Below are 26,689 nucleotides of genomic sequence, written 5' to 3'. Positions count from 1 at the left end.
TACTTCTTAAGTGGACCCTAAGCCATTTAGCCCATCTAAATACAGCAGACAGGTGTGACTTTCCTCCATAACTACCTTAAATTACCTCTTAGCCTTATGCTTCAGAGTAGATATCTTAAAATATATGGGTAAGCTTAAAGTTATCATTTAATATGATAATAGAATAGTAACCAACATGATTAGATGATATGTTTTAGGCATTTATAATATTGCCATGAGAATTCATAGCATGGGGAAAGATATTTGCAAATAAGGAATATCATGAAAAAAATTCTATTTAAGATGTGAGCAAAACTTGAAAACTTTCTCCAAAGTAGACGGATAGCAAGCACACATAAAAATGCCCAGTATCATTAATGATTAGGGGAAAGAAATTAAAACCACAATGAGATAACATTTTATATCCATTAGAATGACGATTAAGAGGAAAATTATTGGCAAGAATGGAGAAATTGGAAACCTATGCGTTGTTGGCGGAAATATAAAGTGGTGCAGCCACTATTAAGAGCAACTTGATTCTTCAAAAATCTACAAAATTACTGTATGATCCAGCAATTCTACTCAAAAATATATCCAAAGGCACTGAAGTCTAGGATTTGGACAGATACTTGTATTGTCAATGTTCACTGTTATAATGCTGCAATGAACAACAACAAAGTTGCAACAATCCAAGTGTTCATCTACAGATGATTGATCAAAATGGGATATAAGCATACAGTGGCTTTAAATCATAAAAAGGAATGACGTTGTACTAACTCTACAACATGGGTGAATGCTTGAAGACATTCAGCTGGATGAAAACAATAAGGTGTGAGGAAAATGTATTCTTCCTCTTTGAGGTATACCTAAAATGTGTAAATTCAGAGACTAAGATTAGTGATCAGGAGCTAGGGAGGGGGGGAGTGGGGGAGTTACTGTATAATAGTTTCTGTTTAGAGTAATTCAAGAGTTTCGGAAATGGTGATGTGGTTTGAATGTAAGTAGCACTGAATTGTATACTTGTATTTGGTAAACTAAGCATATATAGGGAGTTGTTCTGCCACAATAGAACAATTATAACCACCACCCCTCCCCCGACAAAATGGGGGGTGGGGAAAAGGCAATGAAAACATATTCCTTACAAAGACTTGAAGGCTTACAGTTGTACAACAAAGCATTCATAGTTGTTTAAATGTAGAAATGTCCATCAACAGGTGAATGAACAAAGTATTGGATTATACAGCAGCAAGTGGATTACTAGTAAATTCCACAAAATGGATAGGTCTCCAACACAAATACCAAGTGATATCCCATCTGATACGTTCAGAAAGGCAGACCTATTGAGAGAAACTAGATTAACAGTAGTCTCAATTGGGAGATGAGACTATGCTTTGAGTATAAATGGGCATGAAGATCTTTGGGATTGAAAAGTTAGAGCTAATTGTGACAAACGCATGACTGAGTTAATTACACTTAAGCCTTAGTTAGGCATTCAGTTGTATCCCCCCTGATACCCTGCAGAACTAATTATGTGATGGCAAGGAGTGAGGGGAGACACCCTGGAGTTCTCTAGTCCTATGATTTGGTCTCAGTTTTCAGTGTTGCTGTGTCCTTGGGTTACCCCTTATGTGAGTCAGTGTCACCTCATGGGGTGGCAGCATGGGGGTCTGCACAGGACAGGAAAGATAACTCAAAGTCCAAGTAGTGAGTGAGCAGCCTAGAAGGGCTATATCTCTGGAGATGCAGCACCTTCCCCATGGCCAGTCTCACACTTATTTGGTATCAGATTCAGGAAGGTGGGCAAGTATGTGGAGGATGTGCTCAGTGGGGATGTGTAGTGGAGATGCATAGTAGTCTGGCACAAGCTAGCGGGGAGTGAATAGGGTCTATTGCCTGGAGGCTCCATAGCTGCTGTTGATCAAAACATCCTGTTTTTAGTCCCTGTTTACACTTCACCTCATGTCAAGGTGGTATAACTGGTTATGCTAATCTGGCCATGATGTCTGCTTATGTTTTCAGCAGATACCCTGATACCAAGACTTGTGCTCGTGAGAGCTCCCTGACTCTGCATTTTAGCTTGACCAGCAACAACTTTGGGTACCAAAACTTATCTCGAGAACAAGGAGGGCTGGGGAATCCAATCAGGAAGGCTGAAGGGGTGTCAGATTTGGATACATTTCCTTCCCTCCTGCCCCCATGTTGTTAGGCTCAGGTAAAGTTTCTCTTGAGAGAACTGAGGAACAGAAGGCCTGGCCATATTTCAAAATGTTATACTTCTAGTTTCCTGCTATTGGAAGCATAATGAGTTCTTTTTTAAAAAGATTTATTTGTACAAGAACTGGGGTATAGACCAGAGGTGTGGGAGGATTCACCAGAGACAGAGCAGGGAACAGAACAGGTAGACTGACTGAAATACACTGCTGAGGGGAGCAGCAGGTGAGACAGGAGAGGTCTGCCGCAACATGTGGGTATCTCGCTGGCCAACCAGGATTGAACCTGCACTGCAGATGCTTCTGATAGCCTCACAGTGTTATAGAGAAGCCCTTCTTGGAAGCCACATTGGGTGCCAAACTAACAGGGCAGCCCCAATATAAAACGGGTTGCCTGGCTGTGGGTCCCCACCCGCGTGCTTAAAAGGGACTTATTAATACTCCACTGCAGGCACACACAAAAGGTTAATAAAAGGTTTATTTACAAGGGAAGGGGAAATGAGGAAATGTACAACTCAGGGAGAAAATAGGAAAATAAAGTCTTAAATGCATCTTACTCGATCCGCCAACCTGGAAACCCAATGGCACTCTGAGAGCTGGCCGAGAGCCTAAAGGACCCCCCCCAAGGCCCATGTGTCTGGTTTTATACCAAACCTGGCTGCTTAACTCCACCCTCAGGTCCCAGCCACCTTCCCTTTGGTGGTGATAGGATTTGTCTTTCCCATAGGATTTGTCTTTCCCATAGGATTTGTCTTTCCCATAGGATTTGTCTTTCCCATAGGATTTGTCTTTCCCATAGGATTTGTCTTTCCCATAGGATTTGTCTTTCCCATAGGATTTGTCTTTCCCATAGGATTTGTCTTTCCCATAGGATTTGTCTTTCCCAATGTCCTGATGGCTTTGGTCTGGAGTGGGGATGGAGTCCACAAAGCCTGTATGGAATTAGCTTAAGACATCCTTTTCCCCCTAACAGCACTGCACTCAACTGCCTGTGCCACTAGGGAGATCCATGAATTCTTACTCTTACCTTCATTTAGGACTCCCAGATATTAAAACTAAAAGCACAGGGCCCTCCCAAACTGGAAGCCCCGGAGTTTTAAACTTAAAACTTGTCTGCACTGAACCTCCGGAAATTGTCAGTTAAACTTTAGGTTTCTTCAGTACTGGGTCCTGTGAAGGCTGCTGCTACCGAGTTTCTGCTCTGGTAAAGTTGTCGTTCTCTGTATATGCCTGTCCCTCCAACTATGGGAACATTTTATTCTAGGACCAATTTTCTGAAGGACCTAACAGTTATTTTCAAATTGTTCAGCTTTTCCTAGTTGTGTTCACAGGAATGACCACTTAAAAGCTGATTACATGAGGGACCCCAAACCAAGAAGTTTCTCATTACTCAAAGCTTTACAAACAGTTCTTGTATCCAGGATACAGTACAATTTATACCCACGAGGTAGGATTTAGTACAGGTAGCTTAAAAGTAGAACTACCCATTTTACCAATATGGTGGATTATGTTACAAAGTCCTTAATACAATAGCCTGTTTATTATGGAACTTCTAGCTCATTGAGTTCCAAGCATTTACTTTTGCCATCCTAAAACACCAGCTTCTGCTTTGGGGCAGCCACCTTCTTACTTAGGATCTATTCTTAGAAAATATTTTCCTTCATACTTCAAGAGACCAAAACTAAGCAGTGAGGTGTATAGAGGGGGGCAGGGAGGTGGAAATCAATCTAGTAACACTGGTTATAGTTGTGGCTTCAAGAGCTAACAAGTTACATGCCACTTCACAATAAATTGCCAGTGGTGTTTAGTCATCTGTAGAGAAATAGTCCTGAAATCCTTTGAAGTACAGCAGCATGGTTTGACAGCTGCTAATACAACAGGACAAAGGCAGAAGGAGTGATAAGTGCTCATTTGGTCTTGATCTCAGGTTTAGGTACATGAATGGTCCCACTGAAACTGTTGCCACATGGCTGCTGCTACCTTGGGACATGAATGGGTGCAGGGCAAATTGAACATGCAGTCTGAGCCAGCCTCTGGCCCCAGTGGTATCAGCTTGGTTCAGAGCCTCTCAGAGCAACATTTGACCCTGGCCACACCTTCCCCAAATGCAGCGACTGAGTTGCTGATCTCACTGTAGGTTGGGGCTGGATGTACAGGCTGGGGTTTCCCTTTTGATATGATGGTGGAATTGAAAGTGGGTTAGTCTGATTGGAGCCAGATCAGCCCCAGTCAGAGAGCTAGAAATGTAAATGGGCCAGCTAAACTTGAGGCAGGGGATATAATCCAAGGCTCCAGAGGGCTAGGGTTATGTAGACCTTTAGATTCAGGATCTTAGAACCTTCTTCTGAAGGACTTTCCTAGACTTGTCCAAAAGACTGGTCAAGAGTTCTTGCAAAGAATTTCATAATCCTCCAAGACCTTCACATCTGATCTCTTCTTCAAATTTCAGCCTAACTGCTATTCCTGCCTCCTGCCCTGCCTTTGATGTCACCTGATGGGCACCATTGGCCTGCACCAAGTGTCTCTAGAAGGCTGTTAACTTTTAAAGGGCTATGACACTAGCGCCTTACTCTGGCACCATCAACACCGTTGACCTGTGTCCAGCTACCTCTTGAAAGCTGACTATGCTTCTCATCCTCCAGCACCACAGTCTCCTGTCTGGCACCCACCAGCCTAGTGAATAGGTGTTGCTGGCTACTCTGTGCCAGAGTAGCCACCTCAGTAGCATCACCTGTGATCACCTCCAGCTGCTTCCAGTTTCTGGAATAGAGGAACTTTCCCCACCTTGTTTGAGGCAGTGTTTTGTAACCATCCCAGGCATGGTAGGTTCATCTGCAGTTCTCAGATTAAAAGATAGTTTGGGACCCTTCAGTAGATCTTTACAGGCCTTTTAATGCTGAATCAGGGGATAGGCGAGCTTTTTCAGCATTTCTCTAGCTATGCCTTCCCTCTGTTGTCATACCGCTTCAGTGATGCTGCCCTCATAACACTTTGCCCCTAGGCACAGGTGTCCCTAGTGTCCATTATTAGGAGTGTGCATTCAAGATCACAGGTGCTGGTTACAGGTGCTAAGGGCATACAAAAAGCCTGATAACTTCATTTACCCTACAGGCAATTTCTGGGACCCACGTTCTCGGTGGTACAGCACAGGTAGCTATCACATTGTCTTGTGTATCAGTTTTGTTTGTGTCCTGGTATGCTCTCTGCAGTTATCAGCATGCCGTGAGCTAGGGGCTACATTTAAATATCTGGGTATCTCCTTCTGTCACACCCATCTTAGTGTTAGAAATTCAAAGTCACTAAACAAATGCAATTTGAATCCCTGTGGATGCAAAGCAGCAAGAGGCCAGTTCTTTTCTATCACAATGCTCCCTTAACTGATGGTGCCAAGGGTGATGCTTGTGCAAACATGGTAGTTGTTCCACCCACACTCAAAGACATTCCCCCAAGTGGTCATTTTCTCATTTTACAAATGACACTGGGTTTGACATTAGCCCAGAATAACAGCATTTGAGATCCTACTTCAAGGAGATCCAACTTCAAAGTCATACCCCTAATACTTCAGTGACCACAGGGAGACTGAGGAGGTAGCCACATTGAAACTAGATGCCAAAATGTAAGAATGCCCTTCACAAGCAGAAGCAACAGCTTGACCCGAGGCTTAGGATTTTGAGCTTACTGCGTATTCGTGGCAATATAACCAGCTTCTAGGCTGCAGCCAACTACAGTGAAAAAGTATGCTCAAGGTTCCAAAGACAGGTGAAAAGTATTTTACTACCTCAAGGTGAAAAAAAGTTTTAGCATAAGGCTTTAAAACAGATGCCAATATTCTGGTTTCTCATGTATAAATTTTTCACCTTTTTAAGTGAAGGTCAAATTGCTTCTTTATATACCAAGACTCATTCCTAAGAATTACATACCACCTTACTTCCCACCTCATGTGCTCAGATAAATTCAACCCAGCCTCCTCCAACACCAATGGACATGTTTTCTTAACTTGCTTCAACCAGAACTTCTTTGTACATTCTTTAGCTTCATCAAGGACTAGAGTTCTTACATCACGTTCAGACTCATTTCTACTCCACAGGACTAGATACACTCTAGCCCTATTCTGAGTGGGTATTTGAAATATGTAGCCATTCTAAATAGCCTTCTCCAGGCAACTTTTCTATCAAGTAGCAGTATTTAAGAGGAGCTTAGGATATTAAGTTAATGTTCAGTCACAATTAACTGTCTTTTCCCCCCAAAGTCCTTAAGTTTTGCTCCCTCCCCTCCACCTATGTAGAGCTTTACCTGCTGTGACCACAACCTAGCTGTCCCTTATTTGCTAGATAAGCTCCTCACAATTGTTGGTTCACCTTAAAACCTTTGAGTGGTAAGAAAAATTACTCAGGTTTCCACGGAGGTCTATAAACTTGTTATAAGTCTTGCAACACCTCATGTCATGAGAATCGAGTCAGCCCTTCTCAAATGGTTCTACCAGCTGGTCACCCTAGCTCTGGCAGGAATAAATCATTATACCGAAGAGCTCTTAGCTATGGGCTATTGAAACCTGAGTCTGTGCAAATTGGGGAGGCAGACTCAAAGGAAAAATATCAGCTTCTTCCTAAGAGCTTTCTGACAGGAGATATCAAGAGTGTTGGAAGACTTTATCCTCTAAAGTTTTATGCTCACTTGTCTTGAGATTTTATATTTCTAAATTAGTATGTCTCAAACGGATTAGAGAAATGTTCTCTATAGGATTATAGATCATTGACTGGGTAGCTCAAAATGTTTTAATTAGGCTTGTGCAGCTACACCTTAAACAGATGAAGTTTTACCCTCCCCACTGAGGGAGCAAGGAGGGAACTCCAGGAACCTACATGGGCAGGGGGACCTCATAGCGACTTCAGCTGAGTTGCTGAAGTTGTCAGAAAGAACCACAAATTCAAAGTACCAAATTTAGGTACCCAATTCCAGGACAGCTAAGGTGTGTGAACTTTTAGGACAAAGGAGAAAGGAGTGGCCTCGCAATAGACAAGAGGTTGCTCTTAAAGTGGGCCAAGTAGTGATCAAAGGAGCCAGTAAGTGCACCTGTGGTTCGTGTGCCCAGCACCAAGTGATTACTTTTGCGTTTTCCAGAGACTTGCTATTTAGTGGTCTCCACTTAGTTATTAAGGCTTGCACTGAACTTAATGCCCACAATAAACCCACATTTGGCCACTTTTATACTCTACGCAATGTCTGGATGCCGTTTCACATCCAACTCAGTATCTTCATCTGTAACATCTAATGAAGTTAAGGGCATAAGGGCAAAATTATCAGGCTGCCTGTCACAAAGATGCTCATTTTTCTTCCCTCTCCTAAGAGTCATCAGGTATAGCTTATCCTTCTTCTTTCTACTCAGCTAGCACTTGGCTGTTAACTACCATGGAACACATATGGATTCTAGTAGCTTCATAACAGCTTGGCATTGCATCTGGCTAGAGTTTAGCATAAGCAGTTGAGCCCCCAAAGCAGTAGTGAGTCACCATCCAACTTGGGCCCTGCTTGCCCTTGTGTTTGGGAAACCTAACCCAGTGGAGAGAAGAATGCTCCAGGAAAGACATGCTTGGCCCCATGCCCCTGACCCGACCTTAAGTTTGCTTTGACAAACACCTGGTACAGGAGAGCAAAGTTCTATTACAAGGCTGGGTGTTTACAAAAAAACAAAACAAAACAAAACAAAAAAAACCCGTGGTATTCATAGAAGCGCGGCAGATCCTGCAGCAGCTCCAGATGGAAACAGGTACAACCTGCCAGTTACTGTGCAGAAGGAGCCTGACCCTCCCTGCCCTTGTGAGATTACAGCTTTTGCCATTAGTTCCTTTTAGAGAGCATCTATACAGGAGCAGAGCTTCCCCTCCTACAAGACATGGCAAGCATTAAGAGATGAACCTCTCTTCAGAGCATAGGGAAGGAGCTTGGCAGGCAGGAGCTTCTGCGGTGCTAGAAGCAGGGTAGAGAAGAAATGAAAGAACGCTGCCAGAGTTGTGCTGCCTCCAAAGCCTTCAAGAATGACCTTATTCAAAAGCTGGTAGAGGAATGAGGCAGAGAGCCAATTCTTTTGAAGAGGTGAAAACGCAGCTTTTTGTAGAAGCCAAAGTGAGGAGGGAAAGTGATAGTTTTCCAAATTCTGGAGGAAGGACTGAGAAAGGAAAGACCTTGTTGAGAGAAAGCAGAAACCATTCCCTTCCCTCTCCCCGCCCACCCCCCCGCGTCGCCTTCCATAGCTGGAATCCAGAACGAGGAGAGTAAACCCCCGCTGCCCCGACAGCACGCAAGAAGCCCACCTCCCCCAGAGCGGAGCCCGCGGCTTATGGCTGCTGCGGACAGCACAGCCTCACTTATAAAGGCAAGCATCTCGGCGCATGCTCACCGAGAAACGGGGCTGGACCAGGAAGGGAAAACACCTGCCTTCCCATCCCTTTCCACATGAAAGGCACCCACCTCATCAAGGAAGAAAAGGGAAAACTGAGAGTAACTAAGGCAGCAACTTCATGAGCGGAGTTAATTGTGCACAACTGTGTCTCCCCCACCATTTTTTTCACTTGACCTCAAGTCCTGCCTCAACACTTACACTGCTAAGATTTGGGGGAGGTCTGAGGAACTTGGCATTATTTTACTGAGTGAACACAAGACTTGTCCTAAGGGGACTTTGCTCGTGGATTGACTTGTCAGATTTAGCAAATAAGCATACAGGATGCCCAGTTATAATTGAATTTTTCGATCATCCACAAATAATTTGGTGGCACAAGTGTGGTGCTTTAAACTCTACTATCCTATTTGGGACTTGGATTGTGAAATTACTTAGGTTTTTCTGAAATTCAAACAAAACCAAGTATCCTACACTTTACCTGGCAACCCTAGTCATGGGGTTCCACACTACCCAGAAAATTCTCCCCTCTCAGTCAGTGACTGACTGAACCCTTTGCAAAGATAATAAGGGAAACCACCAAGAGAACAAGAGGCCCGTAACCACTGCCTTATTGCACCTGGAACAAAGCAGATCCAGCTTTGTTCCACCCCAAAGAGAGCTGCCCTCATTTTCCAGAGGCTCTGGAAAGTAGTCCAAAACCTCATGCTGCCCCTTGAGGAAAAAAATCTGTGTTAAACTTCCTTTGTGACTTGGAATAGTTTTAATCTTCTGTATGGTTATTAATTTCCCCAACTGTGAAATGACAGGAACTCAGCAAGAATGGTACTATTCACTGAGCCAGGCACTTCATGCTTGTTACTTCTAACTCTTTCAACAATGCTGCAAGTGAGGCATTATGATCGTTATTTCATAGATTTACATTTTCAGAATTTAGAGAAACAAAAGGCTCATGGGTAGAGCTAGACTTTAAACCCAGGCCCATCTGATTATAAAAACTTGGATTTTCTCCACTTCTACCACTTCTCTAAATTTGTCTGGATTGTTTATTCATATTTGTTAGAATGCTTGTGTGTTGGTTGGTGTGGGCTAGTTGTTTATAATTAGTCAACAGACACACAATACCTGAATGAAAAAAATACAAAGAGTGAAAAGTAAGACTCTTCCGTGGCTGTTTTTTCAGCCACTCTTTTCTCCCCAGAAAGAATCAGCCAGTTAATACTTTTCAGAATCCGTCTATTTTCTTTTCCACACAAGATGGTCTTTACTACAAATTTTTGTGCACTTCCCTTAATATGTGCCGGAGATCTTTCCATTTTCAGTAAATATAAGTGTCTCTTTTCCATAGCTGCATATTGTGCCATTTTATGGATGTACTATAACTTATTTACCAGTGATTGATAGAAACACATTTAGTCTTTTTCATCTTTTTCCCTCTCTAAAGACAATGCAGTAATAATATAATTTTACAAGCTTCTATTTGTGCACGTGCTATTCATTGGATGCATATTTAGGGATGGAATCACTCAAAGGATATGTACATTATAAACCTTGAGAGATTCTGCCAAGTTGGAGTGGAGGCGAAGGCAATAATTTGCACACCTGTCAGAAATATGAAAGATTACCTGTAGACCCAGAAAGTTTATTACCCAAATTTATGATTTCTGTCAATCTGATAGGTGAACAAATGGTGTCTCATGATGGTTTAAATTGCGTTTACTTGTTATAAAAGTGACTGGGGATCTTTTCCTGTGTTTGAGTCTTTTCTTGTTTCTCTTTTAGGAATTGTCCATTTTGATTTGTCTGGGGCCCCAAGTAAGAAGAACACACATGGATAAATTCTTGTTTTCATTAGGTAAAATAATGCCAAGTTGTTAAGACCTTTAGTTATTAATTTGTGGAAGCATATCGTATTCTCAAAAAAAAAGTGACTGTTTACTTGTGATTTGATTTAAAATATCTATAGTTTTTTTTTAACTTTGTGTATTATGGTTTTTCTAATTCAAAGTGTTTAATTTTTATGTACTCAGATTTTTGGCTTAGTAATTTTATGTCAAACTTAGAATTTTCCTTGTCAATGTATAAGGCAAATTCTCTGATGTTTTTTGGCCTGCACTTACATTTTTTGAAGTATTTAAATATTTCCTATATCAGAAATTTATGTCACCTGCATCTCAAATGTTTTCTATGTCTATAATTTTCTATTGGCAGTTTATTATATATTATTTTGTTGTTCCATAGTATTTCCCCCCTATGTCTCCATAATAAAATTTTATTTCTTTTTTTTTGTTGTTGATTTGTGGTATCTCTCATCTCAGGAGTCTATATCCTTCCCCACTGAGGTGTAGTTGGCAAATATTCTACAATATTTTTACAAAATTACATAACTGTTAAAGATTTATTTTTTTCTGGAAAGACCATTACCAAACTCTAGCCCATCTCTTGTTTTTTTCTCTTTGCTGTAAGAATAGCATGCATCAAATACAGGCGGTCCTTTAGTCTGTGTCCAGCAGATATACAGCTACCAAGAAGTAATGTGAATGAGTGAAAAATAAAATATTTACTGTTATAAACTACTAAGACTTTAGGACTATTTGTTACCTCAGCAAAACTGACTAACTTACATTTTAATTGTATCTGTCTAGCCCTTTGTATCACAGAGTACAATATACCTGCCAAAAAGGAAACAAAACAAATATAACCTGCCATAAATGACTATTAAATTAAATTCTCAGTTACCATCACCACCAGACCAACAACTGAAATATTGACAGTTCTCAAAAACAAGGTTGACCACTTCTTCATTGCTAATGGTAAAAGTGTACCCCCATCCCCAAATTCATATGTCAAAGCCCTCACCCCAGTACTTCTGAATCTGACTGTATTTGAAGATAGAGTACACAAGTAGGTAATTAAGTTGAAGTGAAATAGTTAGGGTGAGATTTAATCCAGTGTGACCCCTGTCCTTATAAGAAGAGGAAATTAGTATAAAAATATGTACAAAGGTAAAGAAATGGAAGAAGAGAGCCATTGGCAAGCCAAGCAGAGAGGTCTCAGGCAAAACCAATTCTTCTAACACTTAGATGTTGGAGTTCTAGCCTCCAGATTAGGAGGAAATAAGTTTCTGTTGTTTAAGCTACCCCATCTGTGATGTTTTGTTATGCAGCCCTAGAAAGAAATCCACCCATTATAGTGGATTCCTCACTACCCATTAGTGCTACCTCTCTACTTGCTACTTCCATCACTATAGTTGTCTGCTTTTAAAAAAAAAAAGTCTCTTCACAGCAGACCTCTCCTGCCTTGCCCGCTGCTCCCCTCACCAGTGTGTTCCAGTAGATTTTCCTGTTCTGCTCCCCATTCTGTCTCTGGTGAATTCTCTCACCCTGCCACCCTGTATCTCTGACCTATACCCCAGTTCTTGTATGCATAAATAAATAAATCTTTTTTAAAAAAGTCTCCATTGAAATATAATCAATGTGTGTGTATTTGGCTTTTTGTACTCCAAATTATGTTTGTGAGAGTCATCATTTTGTTATAAAAACATTCTACCATGTATTAATCCATTCTATTATCTGTAGACTTCTGTGTTGTTTCCACTCAGGGGCCATTATGAATAATATTGTAATAAAATTCTCATAAATATCTTTTAGTGCTCATATATTTTTGGAAACATACCCCAGGGTAGAATTGTTGAATTACAAGGTTTACATATGTCCAGCTTCAGTAGATAATAAGAAATATTTTTCAAAATAGTTCTAATAAGTTATATATCCATCAACAGTTCAGGAGAGTCCTTGATAGTCTACATCTTTATCAACATTTATTATTTTTAGACATTAAATTTCATCATTCAAGAATATAAAATGTTTTGTCATTATGGTTTGAATTTATATTTCTGTGATTAATTAAAATGAGACAAGTACTTTTTAATTATTTATTTTTTATTTTACATATTTCTTACATCATTTTTCATTTTTTGCACAATGTATGCACTTTCATCTTGGTTTTATTCCCCATACATTTTAATGTTTTGACTAGTTATTAGAATATCCTCACCTAAATTGTCTTATTTTTAGCACCCTTGCATGTTCCCATTGGATTTTCTTATTAACTTTAGATGTTCTTTACATATTGTAAAAATGGACCCTTTGTTGCTGATTATATGTAATATGTTCCTTCATTCACAAAATGTGAACTTGTCCCTTATGTTAGAACAACATATTCAAAAATCAGTTCCACATAGATTGTGGATATAAATAAAAAAGACAAAACAATACAACTCTTAGAAGATATATTTTCATGACTAGTAGACTGATAAATTTACCAGTCTATTTCTTGCTCATCTCAAATCACAAAAAAAGAGAATGAAAAGGCAGAATCTCACAGGTGGGAGGTGAGATTCTTAGGGATGTCTAAGTGAAGCAAAACCTCATGTTCATATGCAGAAGTTAATGGATATTATTTATTGTTGATTTCTCAGCAAGTGAAAAAATAATGAAAAATCACACCAAAGCACATAGATTACTGTTTCTGAGAGTAGGACTGTAAGGATGGATAATGGGGAAAGAAATGGAGGAAAGGCCTGTTGTTTTCATTACATCCTTCTACATTATTTGATTTGTCAATAATATGCATGTATTAGTCTGATTTTTTTAAAAAAAGACACTTTTTAAAAAATATATACAATATTTATCAAACTCTTATTGAAGTAGCTCTGGAGTAGAGAATAAAGAAACTTCCTCTGAGATGTGAGCAAACCAAAGACTGTAACAACAAACTAAAAGAAAGTGTTTTCAGATCTTGTGTTTTATAATAAAACTCAAAAATTTTTCATAGTCTCTCTCATAATATGTTCATGTCATTTAATGTGAAACCGTCTTTTATTTGAAGCCCTCACACCATCAGGTAAATTTCATATTTGGGAAGAGCCATCAGATTTACTTTCTGGCTTTAAGTAGCCCCTGGACACTCTTGTGAGCCCCCTGGGGCTGCACGTAACCCAGTTTGAGAAGGATATTTCTAACTTGTTAATGCTGCCATAATGGCTAAATACATTATGACTTCCAGATGCTGTGTCTATTTCAGATTTTAGATAGGGAGCACAGAGTCTTATAATTGAAACAATATTCATTTTGCAATCAGAAGATCTGATTGAGTTCAGACTGGGACCTTACTTGGAGCTAGTCACTTGAAGTCCCAAGACTTGAACTTCCCCAACTATAAAACAGGTTTAACAAATACTGATTTTGCCTGCTATCCCACACAGTGTGCTGCAACTTGTGTGAAAATTATTTTGTAAACTATGTAATAACGTGTCTTCCACAGTATTGACAGCTAATTTGTATGCTGAATTTTAATACCAGTGTTTTAAACATTGGTCGAGTACTATGATACATATTAGTATGTTTATTGCTTCTTTTTGTCTCCTCCACTAAGCAGTTTGCATTTGACCAGCTAGTAAGTTACATTTTATAAGCATTTACAGCATCTACTCCATATGAGGCTATGTGCTAGGAACTATCATTATACAAAGAGGAATCCCGGTCCTCAAATAATGTGTAATCTCAAGCTCTACATTACAGATTTGGTAGACATGCCTTTCACATGAGCGTGCATGCTGCTTATTTTCCTGGTTGTTTTACATCAGAGAAGTCACTTCCCCTTTCCATGCCTCAGTTTACTTCTCTACAAAATGAAGATTTGGGAACGCTGCATATCCTTAGAATTCATCAATTTTCAATATTCTATATTCACTTGGACTCTTGAATGTCTTCAAAGAAAACTGCAGCCATTACTTATTGAGCATCTTCTCCATATTCAATATGAATCCAGATTAAACCAGGGAGCACACATTCATGAGCACAGTGGAAACTGGTTACGCTGGGAGAAAAGAGCTGAGAAGCAAGAAACTGCAATCACTCTTTAGGCTGGAGGGACAAAGAGAGGAGCTGATGTTGCCAGAGTGCAGTGCTCAAGATCACCTGGAAAGAGATGGACCCAGACAGATTTTTCTAGTTGCCAGAGAAGAGACACAGCCAGGGCCAGAGTCACAGCCAGACTCAGAAGGGAGGGAGAAGATCTAAGAAATTTTTCCTCTTCTGTTCAACTGGAAATTTTCGGCTAGGAGCCTGGGGAATGCAGCCTTGCTGGGTGGAAGGAAGGATGCAAACCAAAGCAGGGGAAGGGTGACAAATGGATCTGAGCTTGACGTTCACAGCCTGGTCCCTTCACCATGGCTCTTGGTACTCCTTCAAGGACTGTAAGGAGGAAACTAGCTGATACCAATGAAGCAGCAACAATTAAAATGTTAGTCATACTGTTTCATTCACATATGTCATCTAAGCTGTTTTTGCTTTTAAGATGAGAAAATAGGCCCAGAGAGCTATCTTGCCTAAATTCATAAGGCAAGTAAGCAAACCAAAACTGGAATTTCCAAAGGACCTAAGTTTTCTTTTGTCCATGTTAGGTGTTGCAAGTTCTTAGTAACGTGGGAGTTCAGAGAGCTGCAAAGTCTCTTCTTTCCTCATCTAAGTAATGACATTTGAAATAGCCCCAATAGGAATCTTTACCATACAGGCTGGAATAACCTAGGAAGGGTTTATAGAAAACGTGGAACACTTTGAAGGTCTTTAAGGATATGTAGGACTCATAGAGAAAAAGTATGAATAAAGTGTCTTTTGTTTTTCTCTCCCTGAGAAATCCCTTCTCTCTCTGCAGATTTGATTTGAGTTTTGAGCAATGAAACAAAACATTACTTCCAGGGGCCCTAGTGGACTACTTCGAAGCTATGCTTATGGTATGAAAAGCAGTTGTCACAATACACAATTCTGGGGCCTTAGGAGCATCTCAGAGAGTGTCTGGGGTCCATCCTCCATTCCCAGCGCCTGCGCCCTGACTGAGAGGTACCTGCATGTTCGACATTAGCTCTCCTGGGCAACTGGATCTCTATTGGCCATACATCTGAGAACTCTCAAGAACTCTGTTTGTTCCTTGAGAAATCTGGAATGAATTAGGCTGAATAAATTGGCTCTCAACTTGGCTGTTTCAGATGGCAGCAAAGAAATAACATATGCTGCTTTTCCCCCTTTTTCTTTTTTTCTTTATGGAAGGGGAAATGAAAACACACCCATATCCACACAAAAATTAGATTTGGTCAAATCATGCTACACTTCTCCAGCAAGTGGAAACCTTTGATCAGAATATTGAGGTGTCTCAGAAGAGTGTTAGCATAGCAAAAAGTCTGGGAAATTCATTCTAATGCATGTCTGCAACCTGTGCAGCATAAATTTAAGCTCAACTGTGGTGTCCACAGAGTCAGCCTGCAGCTGAGTTGCTAGGGCTACTGATGCAGTAAGTAAACACAACAAAGAAGTTTCTCTTCTTAATCCTTCACCAAGCTTACCTTTCTCTTCTGTGCCAAACATTCATCAAAAGAAAGTCACATGGAGAATTTGAAACATTATTCAGAAAGAAGTTATAAGAGAAAAGAAGAAGAAACTATCCCTCATAACTGTTCATGATTTTAGCTGACACATGCATTATTTTAACTACTCAATCTCAGTTTACAAATAGTGATGACAGGGATACACGGTATTTATGAGCACTGAGCTAAGTTCTTAGCATATAATACAGTACCTCATTTATATGTAACAATAAGCTCATAAATGAAGTACTATTATTTATTCTGATTTAAGGATGGTAAAACTGAGTCTTAGAGAGCTTAAGTAAATACACTGAGCTAACACATTCAGAAAGTAAAGAAGCTAGATTTCAACATAAAGTCTATCTAACTGTGTTGCCTGGCTCTTACCCATTGTACGATATCCTATGTGATGGGCATGGAGATATGCTCCTGTGTCCTTCAAAAGAGGATTTGTTGTACCAGCCTCTAGGGGGGCTGGCAGCAGACATTTCAACCATTGGCTCCATTAGGGGGCATCTCAGCTTCAGAACACTGCCTGACAGGTTAAACCCTTTCCCAGCCCAGCTCTCATCCAGTGACTAACAAGGATGTCACTAACAGTCCTGGACACTTGGATGGCAGCTCTCCCCTCTCACCTGGCCAGAATATTACTCCAGGGTAGGGAATGTGATGCCTTTAGGACCTGAACAAACCTGCCAAGTGTTTTTGCTTCCTTCTTTGTGGTAGCAGACACAAAATCAAGGAATTTGTCTTTTATTTTGAAGGGCATGTCCCAGCATGCCTTTGGCCATAAGATCACTAAGAACTCCACCGAAGTGGCAGATACTGTATTAGATATTTGTTGCTCATTCTGGCCAATCAGCATTCCATCAATGGAATGCATCACTATGGTGTCCTACAGGTTCAGATACCTTTGCATTATATTATAAGACAATGTACAAATTAACACAAACTTGGTGCAAAGCAGTATTTAAATATTTTGTCTTTTCCATGTGCATGATAACTTTTTAGTCTGCATGTGACTTTCTCAGAGTTCCCCTTCCCCTAGTTAAATGGTTGAAACTCCCTTTGGGGAAAACTGTGGGAATTAAGATAATTTATACTTATTGTGATGTTGTAGGATTTTTTCTTTCAGGGATTGAGCTATATTTTTGGTCAACAAGTCAACGAATTCAGGTATAGAAACTAGATATGGGAATGAAACATCTTATTAGGATAGCCTTCATATATCTCTTGTTTTTCCATTCATGCAACTTTTAGATTATATGTATTAATCAGTATCTTCATTGACTATCCATCTATTTTGCTTCCAAGGATGTTGTTCTATTAATCATCTCCACAGTACTCTATAGTTCAAGCTCCTCTAGTTGCCATTCAACTTTTACCAGTTATTCTGATAACTGCAAACTTAGCTTCTGATAGTTAAGAACCATAACCTAGTCTCTATTGCTTTATTAGAGGAGGATGTGTGGAATCATCTAGATTACTATCAACATCTCAACATCTATGACAACTCCCCTACTTCTGTGACAAGTCCACAGGTATTCACCAGAATAGATGCTATCATAACAGGTCAGAGAAGAGAGAATACTCTGTTTTATGGGTCCCAGAGTAGGAAAGAAGTGTCATCGATTGATTAAGTTTCCTTTTGCTTATGAACTATCCCTAAGAGATAGGCATCAAGTCTGCCCTTTCCTGGGGGTTATTGGAAATGGTCCTCACTTTTGACTGATTAAAAAACAGGAGTCATGAAGAATTCTGTCATCAAACTGGAATGTTCAAAGGAAAATCTGAATCTTCCCCCAAACAAACAAATACTAAAAAGGAAAGAAAATTACATGTCAATATCCTTGATGATCATAGATATGAAAATTTCCTCAACACAAAATTAGCAAACCATATTCAACAGTATATGAAAAGGATCATGTAGCATGATTAAGTGGGATTTATTCAAGGCACTCAAAGATTAATATTGGCAAATGAATCAATGTGATATACCATATTAACAAAATAAAGGATAAAAAATCATATGACCTTCTCAATAGATAAAGAAAAAGCGCTTGACAAAATTCAAAATCCATTTGCAACAAAAACTCAACAAACTGGGTGCAGAGGGGTTGTACCTCAATATATAAAGGTCATTTATAACTAGTCCACAGATAACATCATATTCAATGGTGAAAAGCTAAAAGCTTTTCCTCTAAGATCAGGAACAAGACAAAGATGACTACTTTTACCATTTCTTTCAGTATAGGAAATCTTAGAGAAATTAGGCAATAAACAAATAAATAAATAGCAGGCATCCAAATAAGAAAGGAAATAGAGGGCCTCCCTCGTGGCTCAGGTGGTTGGTTGAGCGCCTCACTGTGAAGCTGTCTGCAGCCTCTGCAGCGTGGGTTCGATCCCAGCCAGCCAGAGAGAAACCCATATGGCACAGCAGACCCCTCTGTCTTGCCCGCTGCTCCCCTCAGCAGTGTATTTTGTCAGTCTGCCTGTTCTGTTCCCCGCTCTGTCTCTGGTGAGTCCTCTCACCCTCCCGCACATCAGGCCTGTACCCTGGTTCTTGTATAAATAAATAAATCCTTTTTTAAAAAAGGATGCCTGAGACCCAGGTTTAAAAGAAAAAGAAAGAAAATAGAATTATTTTTGCAGATAGCATGCTATTATATATAGAAAACACTACAAATATCACACACACATAAACACAAACACATGCAATCCTGTTACACAAATCCTGTAGTCACTTGCTGAAATGGACATATTCTGAGAAATTCATCCTTAGTTGATTTTTGTCACTGTATGAATATCATAGAGTGTGAATACACAAATCTAGATGGTACAACCTACTGCACCCCTAGACTATATGGTTTAGCCCATTGCTCCAAGGCTACAAAACTGCATAGCATGCTAAAATACTGAATTCTGTACTAACTGTAATATATTGGTGTTTATCTAAACATGTGTAAGCCTAGTAAAGATATTGTAACACATAGTATAAAAGATAAAAAAAAATGGTTCATCTGTATAGGGAAATTAGCATGAATGGAGCTTGCAGGACTACAAGTTGCTTTTGGTGAGTCAGTGAGTGAGTATAGACTGAATGCAAATGCTTAGGACATTGCTGTATAATATTATAGACTTTATAAACACTGTATACTTAGGTTTCTTGAAATTTATAAAAACAAATTCTTTCTTGAGTAATAAATGAGCCTTAACTTTCTGTAACCTTTTCATTTTATAAACATTTTGTTTTCAATTTTTTTCTCTTTGATAATAATACATGGCTTAAAACACAAACACATTATTTAGTTGTACAAAGACATTTTGTTTCTTTATATCCTTATTCTGTAAGCTTTTTTCCATTTAAGCAGTTTTTCTTACTTTTTAAGCGTTTTGCTAAATAAACAAAGACAAAAGAGGACATTTTTTTACAAAGAGTTGGGATCATCATTATCACCCTTGTCCACCTTCATGTCTCATCCACTGGAGGGTCTTCATGACCACTGACTTGCATGGCGCTGTCATCTCCTATGAAAAAATGTCTTCTTCTGGAACACATCCTGAAGGATCTGGCTGTGGCTATTCTTGAGATGTCATTCTTTTCAGAAATATATCCATGGTGGTTTATTTGGTTTGTTTCATTTTATATTATAAATTTGCTTATAAGTAGATAATGTACCATGACCATTTCTCTCTATTAATGGAAACCTTTTGGTGGTGGGGTCCAAGTTTCAAACTTTTTTTTTTTAAAGATATATTTATTTATTTATACAAGCACTGGGCACAGTCAGAAGCACGGGAAGGTGAGAGAATTCACCAGAGCCAGAGCAGGGAGCAGAACAGGCAGACTGATGAAGCGGGCACGGCAGGAGAGGTCTGTGCGCCATGTTGGGTCCCTCGCCCAGCGGCCGGGGATCGAACCGGCACTGCAGAGGCTATGAGCAGCCTCACATCCCACCGCTCAACTGCTGTACCACCGGGGAGGCCCCGAAGTTTCAAACTTTTTTTTTTTTTGTGGGACCCTCGCAGGAGGCCGGGGAACAAACCGGCGCTGCAGAGGCTGCGGGCAGCCTCACAGCCCAGCGCTCAACCGCTGCACCACCAGGGGAGGCTCAGTTCCAAACTTTTTAAGGCTCTTGTTGAGGTCTGCAAAAGCTTTTACTCCTACTAAATCTTTTCCTGTGAATTTTCTTTGAGTTTCTTTTTTTTTCTTCTCCTGTAGTTTCCTTTCCTCTTGCCTTTTGTTTCTAATTTCAATTCCAGCAATACCTCATTAGTCAATTCCACAGTAACTGCCTCCAGGACAACTCAATGTCATCCTCCTCCACACCTAGGTTAAATTTGTTTGCCATATCAGCCACATCTTGTTGATTTTTGCAACATTTTCATCTTTGACAAATCCTCTGAACTCATAGATAAACCTCTTCAACCATTTTCTTCCAGATGCCATTAATATACTCCTTGGCAACATCACCCTGAGCCCAAGAAATGTTCTTGATGAACCCATGATGTAATCCTTCCAGAATTGCATCATTGTCTTCTTCAGTTGAGCAACAGGGCAAACGTCCTCCTCAAGTAGTAGGCCTTAAAGTCTGCTACACTCCTTGATTCGTAGATTGGATCAAAGAGGTTGTGTTTAGAGGGAGAAACCCTCTTTAATATTGAGATGACAATCACCAATATAATGAAAGTGTTTGGGAGCATTAGCAAAAATAATCCAAACCTTGACTGAGTTACAAATAGTACTCCATTTAGTTGGCAGAGCAATTCATGAGGGCATCTCAGAAGAGAATCTGGGTCATCCATGATTTCTTATTTTTCTTGTACACTGGAAATCTGTACTTACTGATAAGCTTGAAGGCCTTGGGGCTTGCATTATGTCCAATCACAAATAATTTTAGTTTGTAGCCTGCACTATAATCCTGTCCTTAAAAACCTTGAAACCTGGCATTGACTTAGCTTCCTTATGGGTGAAAATCCTTTCAGGCAACTGTTTTTAGAAGAGGGATGCTTCATCCAAATTTAAAATTTCTTCTGGGAAGTATTTTTCTTACACCTCAACTTATCTAGAGTTTCTAATTTTTTTTCAACTTTTAAATCTGTATTTGCAGACTTACCATTAATTTTCACTTTATGTAATGAATGATGATTCTTAAATCATTGAAACCAACCAGAGCTTGTAGTAAGTTCAACAGCATAGTTATGTTTAACCTTTGTTTTCAATAGTGCCAAAAAACTTTTTGCTTTGGTTGTGACCGTCATGGTGTTGAAATAGATACACTTCTGTGTCTGGTCTTCAATTCAAGTCATTAGAAGTTTCTCCATATCTGATATAGGCCCTTCTTAAATTTTGTTTATCTCATTGTTTTCAATGAAGCAGATCCTTTCACGGCTTTCATCACTGTTCTTCTTCAAGATTGTAGTTATGGTGGAAAAAGACATGCCTGACTGGCAGGCAATAACCATCCCTGATTTTCTACTTTTGTAGTCCTTAATCACTTTTAATTTTGTTTCCAGGTCAATCACTACATGTGGCCTTTTACTGGCAACAATAGCAGTGGTTTTTGAATGCTTAGGAGCCAGGATGAACAAAACAAATGAGATTAAATCAAGCACAACGGAAGGCAATGTTATCAAGTAACACAGTAAGCATGCATGAGGCTGCTGCTGGTGTAAAATGCTATGAAATTCTGATAGCTACAACTCACTGAGTAATAGGAATTTGGGACCCACCATTGTATATGGGTCTGTCATTGACCAGAATGTTACATGGCAACTGTAAATGACTATAGCAACTTTAGAATAATATGAAGATAATAAAAAATGTATAAATATAACTAATAAAATATAATGAAAATAAATTTCTAAAAATCAGTTTTGTTTCCATATAACAATGAGCCATTAGAAAGAAAAATTAAGAACAAAATCCCATTTATGACTGCATCAAAATAAAAAGAATACTTTAGAATAAATTTAACCAAGGAGGTAAGAAATCTGTATATTGAAAACTTTCCGATTTTTTTTTTAAGATTTATTTATTTATTTATACAAGAACCGGGGTACAGGCCAGATGCGCAGGAGGGTGAGAGGACTCATCAGAGACAGAGCGGAGAACAGAACAGGCAACATTGTCATCTTTGACAAATCCTCTGAACTATATATAAATCTCTTCAACCATTTTCAACCAAATACATAGCTGAGGGGAGCAGCGGGCCAGATAGGAGAGGTCTGCCCCGCCATGTGGGACCCCCGCCAGTTGGCTAGGATTGAACCAGCGCTGCAAAGGCTGCAGACAGCTTAACAGCGCGGCGCTCAACCGCCTGCACCACTAGGGGAGGCCCCAAAACTTTCAGATATTGATGAAAGAAATTAAGGACATGTAAATGAAAACATTTTGTGCTCATGCATGGAAGTATTATTATTGTTAAAATAGCCGTAGTACTCAAAGCAATCCACAGAATCAATGTAATACCTATCAAAATTCCACTGGCATTTTCCACCAAGATAGAAAACAGAATCCTAAAATTTGTATGGAACCACAAAGACCTTGAATAACCAAACCAACCTTAAGAAAGAACAAAGCTGAAGGCATTACACACCCTTATATCAATCTGTATTGTTATGGTAATCAAACTATATTAGAAAGCGTGGTATTGGCATAAAACAGATACATAAATGTGTCTGGAAGAGAAAAGAGAGCAAAGAAGCCCAGGCATATATGGCATATATGGTCAATTAATTTATCACAAAGGAGCCAAGAACATACAATGAGAAAAGAACATTTGCTTTAATAAATGGTGTTATAAAACTGTAAGGTCACATTTACAAAATAATGAAACTGGAACCCTATCTTTTATAGACATAATAATCAGTTCAAAATGGATTAAAGACTTAAATTTAAGACCAGAAACCACAAAATTCCTAGAAGAAAAACACAAGCAAGTGGAACTATATTGAAGCCAAAAAAAAAAAAAAATCTCCTGCACAGCAAAGGAAACCAACAAAATGGAAAGGAAGCTTATGGAATGGGAGAAAATATTTTTAAATCATGTATTTGATATTGTGTTAATATTCAAAATACAGGAACACTGGTAGAAAGTGCAGTATGTATACATATTGAGATGAGAAATTGTACTCTCTACTATATTGTTGTGTGAATGATTGACAAGCCAATGTTTATAAGAAAATAAACAAAATATATAATGAACTCACAATTCAGCAGCAAGAAATTTTGAATTAAAAAATGTTCAGAGGGGGCCTCCACTGGTGGCACAGGCGGTTGAGTGCAGTGCTGTGAAGCTGTCCTCAGCCTTTGCAGCGCCGGTTCGATCCTGGTCGGCCGGGGAGGGTCCCACATGGCGCGGCAGACCTCTCCTGTCTCAACTGCTGCTCCCTTTAGCAGTGTATTTCATCAGTCTGCCTGTTCTGTTTCCTGCTCCGTCTCTGGTGAATCCTCTCACCCTCCCACGCATCTGGTCTGTACCCTGGTTCTTGTGTAAATGAATTAAATAAATCTTTAAAAAAAAAAAAGAAAAGAAAATATTTTTTAAAAATAATAAATAATGGTCAGAGGGACAGAAGGGACATTTTCCTAAAGAAGATATACAAATGGCCAACAGATATATGAAAGGTGTTCAACACCATTAATCATCAGGGAAATGCAAATTAAAGCCACAATGAGTTATCACCTCATACCTGTTAGAATGGATATCATCAAAAGACAAGGGTTAATCCATGTTTACAAGAATGTGGAGAGGAGAATCACTTGTGCACTGTTGGGGCATATTTAAATTGGGGAACCCATTATGGAAGACAATATGGCAGTTCCTCAAAAAGTTAAGAACTACCGTATAAGCCTGCAACCCGGCTTCTGGATATATAGCCAAAGGAAATGAAGACAGATATTGTAAAGATTATTTGTGCTCCCATATTCATTGAAGCATTAGTTACAATAGCTAATGAATGAATAAAGAAGATGTGGAATGGATGGATGGATGGATAGATAGATAGATAGATAGATAGATAGATAGATAGATAGATAGATAGATAGATAGATAGCAAAACATTGTTCAACCATGAGAATGAAGGAAATCTTGCTACTTGCAACAACAGGGATAGAGTGTAAGGAGTAATGCTGAGTGAAATAAGTTGGACAGAGAAAGACAAATAAGGCATAGTGACATTTATATACGAAAACTTAAAAAAATTGAAACAGGAATATTATTTCCTATATTTAGCCTTATCCCTGACCAACATCTTTCCTCACATTCTCCCTTTAGCCTCAGAAAATGAAATGTCATGCCATTTTATGCCTCTGTGTCTTTAAACATACTGTTTTCTTTCATTGGTAAACTCCAACCTTAATACGATTACTGACGCAAATGACATTTACTTATGTAAAGTGTATCACTCCCTCATCTGTCAGCATAACATTTTTGCTTTGTTAGAGTAGCTTCTGTATTATTCCTATCTTTTATTTACTTGGTACCCTACATTGTGAGCTCATAAAGGGCAGAAAACCCATGTATTTCTTTTTGTGTATCCAACACTCATTTTCCTTTCACTTTTTATTTCTGTTTGATCTGAGTTATTTTAGAGGTGAATTGTTTAATTTCCAAATATCTGGATACTTTTTAATATATTTTATGTTACTGATGTCTAAGCCAATTCTGTAAAGTCAGTAAAAATGCTCTGATTTTCATCTTTTTAAATGTTTTTGAAAGGATGCTTCTATAGCTTGGCATATACTCTATATTAGTGAATTTTTATTTATACTTGAAAATAATGTATATCATGTTGTTGGGTGAACTGTTGTACAAATGTTAATTAGGTCAAATTGGTTAAAATATTTTTTTTTCAAATCTTCTATATATACCCTTACTAATTTTCTATTATTTTATCAATTACTGAGAGAAGTTTTGAAATTCTGTCAGTTTTTGTTTCTATATTTTTAAATTTTCTTGTTAGGTTCATACACATTTAGGAGTTACGCTTTCTTAATAAATTATTCCCTTTAATATCATGAGATGTCCTCCTTATTTCTGGTAATGTTTTTTGTTTTGAAATCTATGTTAATACAGCCACTCCAAATTTTCATATGCTTTGTGTCTGTATGATCTATCATGTCTATCGTTTTAGTTTAACTCTATCTATCTTCATATTTAAAGTGGGTTTTTTGCTAGACATATGGTTGGGTGTGTATTATCTAGTCTGATATTGTCTGCATTTTATTTGGACTGTGTTTATCATTCACATTTAATGTAGTTATGGCCATATTGGCTTTAAATTTATTATTAGCTATTTTTAATGGTCCTATTTATTATTTATTCATCACTTTCCCTGACATCCTTTCGGACTAAATTATTGTTAGTATTCAGTTTCGTGATGGTTAAGTTTATGTGGCAATTTGACTGGGTCAGGGCTGCCCAGATATTTTCTCAAACATTGATCTAGGTATTTCTGTGAAACTATTTTTGGATGCGATTAGCTTTTAAATTCCCAGATTTTGAACAGATTGTCTTTCCTAATGTGAGTGGGTCTCATCCACTCAGAAGTCTTAATGGAAAAAAAAAAAAAAAAGACGAGCCTCCCTCATGTAAGAGAGAACTCTCTGGCATATTGCCTTTGGAATTCATTTGCAACATCAGTTCTCCCTCTTTTTAACAGCAGCATGCTGGATTGCAGACTTAGACCGCTGAGTCCCCAGGCTAGCAGCCCACCCAATGGATTTTGACTTTGACAACCTCCTTAACCGGAAAAGGGAAAACAATTCCTCTCCTCCCCTCCTCTGCCCTCTTCTTCCACTCTTTCTCTCTCTCATTTTCTCTCAGTCCCTTGTGGTTCTTTGACCTCCTTGGGTTTCAATTTGCTGTCTAATTTGAAAAATTGGGTCAATTATTTCTTTAAATATTTTTTTCTGCCTTGAAATCTCTTCATTCATTTTGGATCCCCAAATACATTTTTATTGGACCACTTGACATTTTTCCAAGTCACTGACATTGTGTTTATTTTTAGTCTTCCTCTCAGTGCTTCAGTTGGGTGCTTCCTAATTAGTACATCTTCTGTTGTGTTTAATCAGCTATTAAGCCCAGCCAATAAAATTTTCATTTTAGATATTATATTTTATCTTCACAAGTTCCTCTCATTTTTTTATATTTATAATTTCTTTCCTTATTATGTTAATGTCTTCACTTACATATTAGCATACATAAGCATCCTTAATTAAGTATATAGTTGGCATTTTCAGTAGCTAACTGAGCACAAATTTCCTCAACATTTATTTGTCTGAGAAAGTTTTTCTTTCTCTTCCATTTTTGAAAGATAATGATTTGCAATGTGCAGAATTCTAGTTAGTGGTATTTTTATCTCAATGTTTTAAATTCTCACTCCAGTCTCTTCTTGCTTGCATGGTTTCTGAGAAGTTGGATGAAATCCTTATCATTATTTCTCTATGGTAAAGGTCATTTTTTCTAGCATCATCCTGATATTTATCTGCAATGTTCTGTAGCTTGAAAATGACATGTTTATGTGTAGAGATTTTGTTGCTGTTGTTATTGTTTAACATTTATCCTAGCTGGTATACCCTGAGATTCCTGGACACGTGGGTTAGTGTATGACATTAATTGATAGAAATTCTCAGCTATTATTGTTTTAAATATTTCTTCTGTTTCTTTATCTTTCTTC

This window comes from Talpa occidentalis, unplaced genomic scaffold (genome assembly GCF_014898055.3).
Source record: "Talpa occidentalis isolate TD23 unplaced genomic scaffold, MPIMG_talOcc4v2.1 talOcc4.9, whole genome shotgun sequence".
NCBI classification, from domain to species: domain Eukaryota; kingdom Metazoa; phylum Chordata; class Mammalia; order Eulipotyphla; family Talpidae; genus Talpa; species Talpa occidentalis.
Note: the sequence above shows the minus strand (reverse complement) of the source record.